General features: G+C 37.6%; 1 long non-coding RNA gene across 2 annotated transcripts; it reads left to right on the top strand.

The window, feature by feature from the left end:
- The first annotated feature begins 7,504 nt into the window (after nucleotides 1–7,504).
- On the top strand, nucleotides 7,505–11,992 carry LOC109206790. 2 transcript variants are annotated; one of them, XR_002064904.1, is made up of 4 exons: nucleotides 7,505–7,596; nucleotides 7,706–9,886; nucleotides 10,979–11,145; nucleotides 11,957–11,992. It is a non-coding gene; the product is annotated as an uncharacterized LOC109206790 (long non-coding RNA). The 2 variants fall into 2 exon arrangements; XR_002064903.1 differs by having other exon boundaries at nucleotides 7,577–9,886.
- Nucleotides 11,993–12,018: the final 26 nt, after the last annotated feature.

Raw genomic sequence — 12,018 nt, forward strand, 5'->3', positions numbered from 1 at the left:
TTTTTCCCAATTCTCAACTATAAATACCCCCTCATTCTTTCATTTTTACTCACCAATTCATCAATCTATCTCAATCTCTCTCAATCTATATCTAATTTCTCTTCTATAATTGTTTATTTTATTATTGCAATTTCGTGAAAAATTGTGAAGAAATGATAGCGGAACTTGCGGAGGATGCTGCTTCGCCCGGAAGCGATGATGAACAAGCTTCTTTTCCGCCACCACCAGCGGAACCTCCTCCGAACCTTGAAGGATTTATGAGATTTGTTAGAGATACAATGTAGATTATGGTGTAACTTGTACTTTGGCATATCTTCTTTAGTTTTTTTTTCCTTTTAATGGTGGTATTAGTACCTTGTTGTGCTCATTCCATTGGGGGGAAGAAGACTAAGAAAGATATGCCATTTTTGGTAATAAAAATTATAAGACATGCCTTGAATATCTCTTTGCAATATTTTTTTGTCTTTAACTTGCAATTATTTATAAGCTATAATATATATACATAACATCAATATATACTAAAAGAAAATATATAAGGAATATACACACATAACATACAATATATACTACAAGAAAATATATAAGGGAATATATATACATAACATACTATATATAGTATACTATACTAGTATACTATATATATTATATATACTTGAAGAAGTAGTACTATATATACTACAAAACAAGATTTTTCAAAATGAGGGCTGTAACGACCCGACCGGTCGTTTTGCATTTTTGAACCCCGTTCCCTTAAATAAGACTTCCCGCACTTGCTTTAGCTAATTTATGACTTGCGGGGACGGGTGGTTCGGAATTTAGAAGAGTTTTGAGCAAGAATAAGTCTAGTTGCTTCTTTAAGGTTCTTTAAAAAGGCCAAGTTTGACTTCGGTCAACATTTTGGGGAAACGGACCCGGAATCATGATTTGACAATTCCTGAGGGTCCGTGGGAAAATATGGGACCTGGGCGTATGCCCGGAATCGAATTCCGAGGTCCCTAGCCCGAGTAATGAATTTTTATGTGAAATTGTTAAGTTAAAGTTTCAAAGGTTTAAATAAACTAAGAAATCATTGTTTTCCTAGGTATCGGGTTCGGATTTCGATTCCGAAACTTGGTACAAGTCCGAAATATCAGTTAAGACTTACCTGTAAAATTTGGTGTCAATCCGAGTAGTTTAAGGGCGTTTTGACCCGTTGGAGGAGAATTAAGAACTTGAAGTTCAACGATTTGATTCATTTGGTTTTGGGGTTGATTCCTCGATTTAGCATTGTTTTGAGTGTTTCGAGGGTTCGAGTAGGCCCGCCTCGTGATTTCAGACTTGTCGGTATGTTCGGGCGGGGCACGGGAGCCCCGAGCGTCAAACGAGCGAGGCTCGAGTGAAGTTAGAATTTGGAAAATGACTGAAGCTTGCTGCTTCTGTCATAACCGCATCTGCGGTTCTTGGACCGCAGAAGCGGGACCGCAGATGCGGTCATTAGTTCGCAGAAGCAGAGAAGGGGCAGNAATTTACAAAACTAACCTTCTCTAACACTATAAGTACCCCCCTCCCTCTTCTTCATTTCAATACTCAATACTCATTTCTCAATCTAAATTTCTCTCAATCTCTCAATCTCTCAATCTCCAATTTTCAAGACTTCAAGTCTCAATCTCAATTTTCAAGTTAAATCATGCCTCGTTCGGAAAGAGTGCGCTTATTTGTTTCGCAATACTATGAAGTGCTTGAAGAAAATGAAGAAGGCCAAATATTAAAGTGCAAGAACTGCGAAGAGTCTTAAATTTTCGTTCAGGGTGTACCACAGGCATTTTAAGGAGGCATATAAAGTATTGTGTTGAGGGTATTTATCCGCAAATTCGTCTTTAAGATTTTTCAACAATTTGTGTTATTTTAAAATTATTAGACGTATTTATGCTTCATGTTGTACTTTGTTATTAATTTATTATGCAAGCCATTTTAGTTTTACTATTGATTTGTTATTTTACATTTTCGTCAAACACTTTAATAATTAGATTTCTATATTATATATAATACATATATTTATATAGCCATGCATAAGAGCAATTATATATATACATACACATATGGTTTACAAGAACTTGCCTTAAATAAAAAAAATTAAAAAAAAAAAAGCCCGGAAATAAAAAAAGCCCGTTAGGCCCGCTAAGCCCACGAGCCCGGCCCATATGGGCTTAGGCCAGTCACGGGCTGGTCCTACCCGTTGAGCCCACAAAGCCCGGGACCGCTAAGTCCGGCCCGTTTAGCCCGGCCCGTTTAGCCCATTTAGGCCCGGGCTCGGCCCACCCTACATCCTTAAATTCAGTCGACAAGTCACATCAACAAAATCATTCTCATTGCAAGGTATTGTTAGACCACTCCTTGGATGATGAAATCCAAACTCTTCTTCTGCTTTGCGTAACAAGTTCTGGAACGAAGGATGATTCAGGTATGTAATGGGCACAACATATCGTTTCTTCTCTCTCTCACCTACATAAACTGCAAAATGTCCTTTAGGAACATCTGATTGATTCCTTGTAACAATGACTGCAGTTTGTGCATTTGCTTGACACTGGAAATCATTGGTAACAAACGGAACACATGACTTCTTGATATGTCAAGTATTGGAGGTTTGATAATTTTTTTATTGAAGTAGGACTTGTTTAGATTGATATAGATTTGTGTTTGATCTGGAATTTGTTGTGAAATTTGCACCAGGAAAAGGTTATATTTATAGAGTTGCTTGCATATAATTCAGCGTGAAGTGTTCAATTCAAGTGGCTAAAGAACCTGGCACATTCCTTTGAAGTTATTGCATATATAGCTACAACAAGAACATTCAAAACATTACCATGTGATGTGATGAGAGGATGTGTATATCAGAAGCCACCAACCAGAACATCTGGAAATGGTGTCGAACACCACTTGACCTCTTGGTTATTTATATTCCCTCTCATTTCATGTGAAGGTATTTGACTGAGCATTGAATTTAAGAAATTAAAATACTTTTGACATGTAAGTCAAATATACAACAACAACAACCCAGTGTGGTCCCACAAGTATGGGGTCTGTGGAGGGTAGGATGTACGCAGCCTTACCCCTACCCTGGAAGGGTAGAGAGACTGTTTCCGATAGACCCTCGGCTAAAGAAAGTGAGAGAAGCCCTGGTAGCAAGTAATAGCAAAACAATTATTAGAAAACTAAATCGGAGATAGCAACAGATAATATGAAAGGGGTACTGATAACAAGTAGCAGCAAGATAACATATTTAGAAAACTAATTCCAAGGCAGCAGACGAGAATATGAACGAAGTACTGCTAGCAAAGTACGGAATTACCAATGGCAAGTAACAACGAAACGAGACATGGGAATATAGAAAACTAAGGAAAAAAAGGGTACCGCTAATACTATCGAGCTAGAGAAGACAAAGGGAGATGCACGACTACCTACTAACCTTCTACCCTAATCTTCAACCTCCACACCCTTCTATCTAGAGTCATGTCCTCGGTTAGCTCAAGTGGCGTCATGTCCCGCCTGATCACCTCTTCCCAAGACTTCTTTGGCCTACCTCTACCCCTCCTCACACCTCCTAAGGCCAACCTCTCACATCTCCTGACAGGGGCATCTGCGCTTCTCCTCTTAACATGCCCGAACCATCTCAACCTTGCCTCACGCATCTTTGCCTCCACAGGGGCCACTCCCACCTTGTCTCGAATAACTTCATTCCTAATTCGATCTATCCAACCTAGTATGCACACACACATCCATCTCAACATTCTCATTTTCGCTACCTCATCTGCTGGACATGAGAGGTTTTGACTGGCCAACACTCTGTCCCATACAACATAGTCGGTCTACAACTACCTTATAGAACTTACCCTTAAGTCTCAACGGCACATTCTTATCACACAAGACACCGGAAGCGAGCCTCCACTTCATCCACCCTGCTCCGATACGGTGTGTGACATCCTCATCTATCTCCCCATCCTTCTGAATTATAGATCCCAGATACTTGAAACTCTCTCTCCTGGAAATGACTTATGTATCGAGTTTCACATCCCCGTCCGCCTCCTGGGTAACACCACTGAACTTGCACTCCAAGTATTCTGTCTTGCTCTTGCTCAACTTGAAACCCTTAGACTCCAGGGTATGTCTCCAGACCTCCAGCCTCTCGTCAACGCCACCTCGCGTCTCACCAATCAGGACTATGTCATCCGCAAATAGCAAGCACCAAGGCACCTCCCCCTGAATGTGACGTGTCAAAGAATCCATCGCCAGGGAAAACAAAAACGGGCTAAGTGTTGATCCCTGATGCAACCCCATCTCAACCGGAAAGTAATCCGAGTCTCCACCTGCTGTCCTAATCCGTGTCTTAGCTCCATCATACATGTCCTGAATCACTCTAATATACGCTACAGGCACTCCTCTAGCCTCCAAACATCTCCATAGAACCTCTCTGGGGACTTTGTCATAGGCCTTCTCCAGGTCAATAAACACCATGCGCAAATCCTTCTTCACCGCCCTAAACTGCTCCACCAATCTCCTCACAATATGAATGGCCTCAGTGGTCGACCGTCCCGGCATGAAACCAAACTGGTTCTCGAAAATGGACACACACCTCCTCAACCTCCCTTCAATCACCCTCTCCCACACTTTCATCGTATGGCACATGTAAGTCAAATATATAAAAATAATACCAAAATTAGCTTTTAAAATAAGTGGTAGTTAGAGTTTCCAAAAAGATAAATGTGTTATTCCAAAAATCTTTAAAAAATGTATCACATTAAATGGGAGAGAGTTAAAAGGATTGGAACTTTGGTTATGATTGGTCACATGGCTAAGCTCAGACACATAGCTGATAAGAAAAGAAAAAAGTTGTACTAGAAGCTATATCCCTAATTCCTGAAAATAATGCATTCACTCTAACAAGATTTAAAAGGCTTCACTTGTCCTTATGCAAGTAACTGCATTTTGAGCTGCTATAATTTCAATCTTGATTATGCCACAAAAAAGGGCAGTCGTAAAACAGAAATATTGCGGCAGATCATGTGATTGGTTCCACACTTGCACTTTAAAGAAAAATGCACTGCACGCGGACGCAATGACACGAGCTTCAAATCCATTACTCAAAACTAGGAAAGGTATTTATTCACAATCCCAGTTAGGTTGTTTATAGACATTTTGGTGTAATTGCCTTCAACTTTGATAAGGATTTAACTTTTATATAGTTATAAAGAAAATTATTTACATTATCAGGTCACTTAAAGCTAATTAAAAGTTACTCTCTTCGTCTCATTTTATCTGATGCACTGACTGATCGCAGAGTTTAAGAAATAAAGACTAAAACACGCCATAGATACTATAAATCATTTTATTAAGTTGTACTATTTTCGGAATAATGCTTCAGAATACATTGGTAATGAAGCTAGCAGTGCCCCTCGGCGTATTTCATAATTCCACTCATCCACAGTTTTCTATTTAAATTTGGCATTGTGAAATAGTATCTGTTTTTAGCCCTCATTATAATTCAATTAAGATTGGTTTATTTTGCTGCTGTGAAAATGAATAATTAGTAGCTTATCCTGACATATCTGCCCTACCAGTTTGGATATGTCCTTTTCTGCATTTCTTCTGAAGAGCACTTGTCCTATAGGTACAAACTACCTGTGATTATGAGGCCATTTTAATTTATCCGGGTACTGTTTTGGTGCAGGTTGTTATATTCTTCCATTATCCAATCATTGGTACAAGTTTGTCTTTCTATAGATATTTAGTTAACTGTCCATATTTGACTTTAAAAGACATCTTATTCATGCATTTAATCTTGTATAGGGTGACAAGATTTGCTTCGTACTAAAAGTGTAATAGATGGATTTTCTTTGGCTTTTCTTAAAATACAGCATCAGATTTTGATGCTGTATGAGATTGAGCTTGTTTAGCTTATGCTGATGTTTCCCTAATTTCTCTATTTACTGACAGATCAATCAAGATCAGTTGCTAGTGGAGAAGAATACACGATCATTTCATCCCTAACTTGGAGATCCTAAATTCAAATTCCATCTCCAATCTTGGTGGCAGGTTTATGCAACACATTTACTTGTGACCATAGGCTTAGTCCAGGTGTACGCAAGATGGCTCAAACACCATCGTCATAATAAAGAAAAGAATACTGTCAACCACCAGCAGCCGTTGTTATGGCCTATGGGTCTTGTGATTTTGTGGGGGGTTGCCTCACATGGCTTTGATCACAAAGCTCAATAAAAAATGCAGTAATTTCTTATACCTGTGAATGTATCAGGGAGAAGTGGTCAAGTGGCTAAAGAACATCGCCCATCCCTATAAAGGTACTGCATTGCTTGTTCTGATAATATTACTAATGCATCGGGAATAGCTAGCCGTACAACGGACTTTCATAACATTACTATGTGATAGAGGACCCGAATATCAAAATCACCACGCGGACACCATGTGACCTCCATACTTTACTATAAATAAGCTTCTGTTACTTCTAAGACTTTTGCTGATGCACTGGCTTGGAGTTTTTGAACAATGTTAATACTATATGCACAAGAATTTAGAAAGATATTAGTTTTTTGCAACCTTATATGTACTTGCCTAGGGTGCTGAGAATGGTAAGTTTGTCTCGAGACTTTACAATTGGTAAGATTTAACAGTAAGCTTTTAAGTTTCATTCACAGATATCTTAATTCATAAAATCGGTTAAGTGGTATGCAGGTATTGTAGGATTAGGTAATCTCGTCTGGATAAGGAGATTTTAGTAGCGACGGGCTAAAAAAGGCAGAGTTTTAACCAAGGCAGACAATGGTATGGCAAGTGTAAAATAGGCAACAATTCTGTTAGCATGAATAAATGCCTTGAGATGAAGTCACTATTTGGCGAGTGTCAAAATGTCAAATACTCCTGTTATATCTTTTCCTTTTTGGTGTAAATGCTGCATGATTCCAATGTCCAAATGATTGCTTACAAGCTTTTCACTCTGCAGGATTTTTGTTGCAGCTGATTACATGAAAGTGACTTGGCAATGTTAATCCGTTACTTACACTATTAGTAATAATAGTAGGGAATTGAGGATAATGAGATGCTGAGAAGCAATGCATCGGCTTAAAACAACTGTGATATTATGATAAAATATATTCAATGTCTAGGTAAATTGGGGACTTCTGTAATCTATGAACTAGTAAACTTCTAACCTACAATATACTTGATGGTAAGAACTAGACTCGTAATCCTCCTTTGTTAATTGGTAATGACATTTAAGTGAGAAGTGACACACAGAAATGCAGTCTCACTACATGGTATAGTTAGGCCGCCCATTGGATAATCGAATCTGTATTCTTCCTCTGCATGCCTCAACAAGTCTTGAAACAAAGGATGCTTTAAACAAGAGATAGGAACCACGAATCGATGCTTATTATTATGGCTCTCTCCAACATAAACTGCCATGTGACCCTTGGGAACATCTTCCAACTTTGATGAAGTGGTTTTAGTTGTTCTTTGGTGGAGAAGAATATTCCTTTTAGCATGCTGAAGGATTGTCTTCAGATGAATCCTCATGTCGATGAACTTCTATTCAACTTTTAGCTGGTAAGAATGCTGCAAGTAATTGAAAACAAGCTTTAAGTAATATGTAGTGTGAAGAAATAGGCTTATGGTTTTTGCAAATGAGTTCTCTGACTTATATTTTTATATATAGGGATTGGTTGGAGGAGTTACTTGGTTTATTTTTAGTAGTATCCCAACAGTGTGGGACCAAACTTCACCCTAACAAAGCATGACAGTGGACTCAATTGCTTTACATTATTGTGGAAGAAAGCTCTGTTTGCTTCCCAACTTGTTGCAGTAAGATAGAAGAATTTTTTAGTTAACTATATATTTATAGCATAGCACATAGTTTCCCCGCGCTCAAAACCGTGTACTTTGACGTTGACTCAGTTATTTCTTTATTATTTTTTTTTATTGGATAATTTTTGCTACTGAAGGACATGTTCCCATGAGACATATTTGGGACCTTTGTTGTTTGGTTGTAGTGCTTGAATGCAACTATTTTTTTCCCGGCTGCTTCTCTAGTTTCTGTTGTGCCATAGTTCATTGTATTTGCAGACCAGCAGCCCTTGTTGGTCTTTGATAGAAGTTTCATACAAGCACAATACTAAGTCACCTAATATGGTTTTTTTGATAGTTACCATAAGGTGTTGAGAAGACTTTGAAGTACCAATAAATGATATAGTCGACAGGAATCCCAACCTTCCACAACTTTTTAAGAAAATCATATCTTGCCTCTTGCAGAAATGCAGGGTAAGCCTGCGTATAATAGACCCTTGTGGTCCGGCCCTTCTCCCGCGCATAGCGGGAGCTTAGTGCACCGGGCTGCCATATCTTGGTCCTGGGACCATGCATAGCTACATCACTTAGAAATATTAAACTATATTGTACCATGAGAAAGCAGGAATAATTGTACAGGAGATTCATCGCCAATGGATAGTCTAGTAGCTAAGAGACCACAATTTAATCGCAGTGTCATAAGTTCATTTATTAGTGGTCGCAGGTCACTGCTGCGTGCGCAACTGGATTTCCATTAGCCTCTTAACTATGTGCAAATGTATCTATCTTCAGAACTGCAAATCACTGATCTCTCTTCCTCATTTTCTACTAGTAACTGAATACTGCTTGAGAATATATTGGTGATACGGCCAGTAGTGCCCCTAGGCTTACTTTACAACTCCAATCACCTGCAGTTTTCTATTTCGAACATTGTGAAATATCCCTTTTGTCCCTCAATATAATTCAATTAAGATTGGTTCATTTCCTGCTGTCAAAATGGATAAGTAGTTTCTCATCGTGACATAACTGCCCTACCAATTTTGGGTACATGTCCTATCTGTACAACTACATGTGATTATGAGGTAATATTTTGGTGCAGGTTGTTATATGCATTCAATATTCAATCATTGATAACAAGTTGTTACTGTCCATATGTGACTTCACCGACGTGATTCATCATTTAATGTTGTGCATAGTGATAAAAATCTGCTTTGTACTAAAAATGTAATAAGCAGATGCAGATCTGCTTTGGCTCATCTTAAGATACATCATCAAATTTTGATGCCTTAAATTTTCTGTATGAGGTTGAGCTGGTTTAGTTACTGGTGTTTCACTTATTTCTTGATTTACTGACAAATTAATGAAGATTCTCTACAAATTAAATGATCATCTTAACCTACCTGCTGCTTCTTTAATTACAAAAAGAAGAACACTATTAATTTGATTACTTAGTCAAGCCTAAATTGTGTATCTTAAGATTCTTGGATGCTGATATTGATAGAAAAAGATATAGTTGGATTCTGGTTTTTCCAACTAGGTTTATTTGAACAGAAAATTCTTCATGAACTGTTATTATTTTCAACATTAGCTTAAAATATTGCTATCAATGTAATTGTGCTTGATTTGGTGGTCTATTAATTTCCACCATCTTATTACACTATATTTTTCATGTGTAGCCTGTGGCAAAAAGAACTTTTCGTACACTAACAAGTCTTTCATCAATCTATTATCTCCCTCCGAGTTCTAGCAGAGAGTGGCGGAAGCAGAGCTTTCACCTAGGGGATTCAAAAAATAAAGAAATAAGGGATTCAGCAGCTAATATGTACAAAAAGAACTTTAAACTTATATACAAAGTGTAATTTTTCAGCAAAGGGGGTTCGGTTGGAACACCTTCCGCCACCCTGGCTCCGCCCATGCTAGCAGTAGCATCCGTCAACTTTGACGAAGTGGTTGCAGTTGATCTTTGGTGGAGAAAAATGTTGTGTTTAGCATGATCAAAGATTGTCTTGAGATGAATCCTCATGTCGATGAACTTCTCTTCAACCTTTAGCTGGTATGAATGCTGCAAGAAATTGAAAACTAGCTTTAAGTGATATGTAGCTTGAAGAAATATGCCTATGGTTTTTGCAAATGAGTTCGCTGACTTATATTCTTATTTATAGGGATTGGTTGGAGGAGTTACTTGATTTATTTTTAGTAGTAACCAAATAGTGTGGGACCAAAATTCACTCTAACAAAGCATCCTCAACTTGATGCTCTAAGATAGAAGAATTTTCTTTTGATTTAACAACACATATATGGCCTAGCATATAGTTTCCTGCTCAAACCCGCGTACCTCTACGTAGACTCAGTTGTTTCGTCGATTATTTCTTTTTCTATTTGATAATTTAATGTTTTTGCTACTCTTATCTTTTCAGATTTCAGATAGATTTAATCATGAGGCATATATTTGGGGCCTTTGTTGTTTAGTTGTAGTACTTGAATGCAACCATTTTCTCCGCAGCTGCTTCTCTAATTCATATAAATAATATGAGGTTTAGATAGTTATCAAAAGGTTTTGAGAATACTTAGAAATCAACCATTTGAGTTTGTTGACTGCAATCCTAACCTTCCACAACATTTTTAAGCAAATCGCACATTAATGTCTTGAACCTGGGACCAAGCATAGCCCACCGCGTAAAAATATTAAATTATATTGTTTTCATTAACAGTATGAATGTAGTAAAACGGCAGGATTTACAATGAGAAAGCAGTATTACTTAGTAGCATGGTTAATAAATTCCTGGTAGAGAAGGAGCTTAAAAGTTGGAAAAGGTGGTACAGAATGCTATCTATTGTTTGCAAAATAAAGAAAAGAAATAATTCCACTTTATGTTCATTTTTGTTCAATTAAGATTGGTTCATTTGAAATGTAATAAGTTCATCTCTAAGTGGCTTGAGGTCACTGCTGTCGAGTTGGCTTTCCATTCGCCTATTAACTATATGCAGGCTATTTATGCATTTAGCTTCAGAACTGCAAACCACTGCTCTATCTTCCTCATTCTATACTTGTACCAAAACAATGCTTCAAAATACATTGGTGATGAAGCTAGCAGTGACCCTCGGCTTATTTACGACTCCACTCACCCGCAGTTTTCTGTTTCAGGCACTGTGGAATATCTCTTTTTTGGCCCTCAATGACTCAATCAAGATTGGATCATTTCTTGCTGTCACAATGAATAATTTGTTGCTCATCCTGAAATATCTGTCCTACCAATTTGCGCTTATCCTTATTGACAGTTCTCCTCAAGAGCACATGTCCTATATGTACAGGTACATGTGATTATGAGGTCATTACAAATTATCCGGACACTATTTTTATGCAGGTTGCTATATGCATCCAATATTCAATCATTGATTCCGACATATCAAAAACTATTAATTTGATTTTTAAACTTAAGCCTAGATTGTATATCTTAAGTTTATTGGATGCTGATATAACAAAAGGATATTCTTGGGTGCTGGTTTCGACTAGGTTTATTCTGCCTGAAAGTTTTTCATGAACGGTGGTCACTTTCTACATTTACTTCTTCGATTATTAAAACTCTTTATACAATTAATTCAAGCTAATGGTGTGCTTGATCTGGTTGTTATGTTAGCTTCTATCTTATTCGATATCTTTTCCCCGTGTAGCATGTGACAAGAAAAATGTTTTTTAATTTAAGAAGTCTGTTATCAGTCTATTATCTCCCTCTGACTACTAATACTAGCTTTTCCTGGAAAGCAGAGAAGATCTTAAATTCTAAATTACAACACTAAATGTGAGCGCATAGCTCCAATTATCGTGGCCAGGTTTACCCAATACTTGTGCTTGTGGGTATCACAGATTTCCTAGGGGAGTAGTCGAGTGCACAAGATGTCCAGGCACCACGGTTGTAATAAAAAGATACACTGTCATTTAACAGATGATAAAGAATTTTGCTATCCATTTTCTAAAGACAACAAAAAATGGTAAAGATTTCATTTATATGCTTTGATCAAAGGCTTTTTACAAGTTTACAACTCTTGCCTAGTAGATGGAAAAAACTAAACGAAAATCTAAGCTAGCTCTAATCTGAAGCTCAGAATGCTACTCATTTCATAGATTCAATCGAGAAGTCACATAAACAAATCATCTCATGCAGATGTAGCACCGTTGATGATGAA

This window comes from Nicotiana attenuata, unplaced genomic scaffold (genome assembly GCF_001879085.1).
Source record: "Nicotiana attenuata strain UT unplaced genomic scaffold, NIATTr2, whole genome shotgun sequence".
Lineage (NCBI taxonomy): Eukaryota > Viridiplantae > Streptophyta > Magnoliopsida > Solanales > Solanaceae > Nicotiana > Nicotiana attenuata.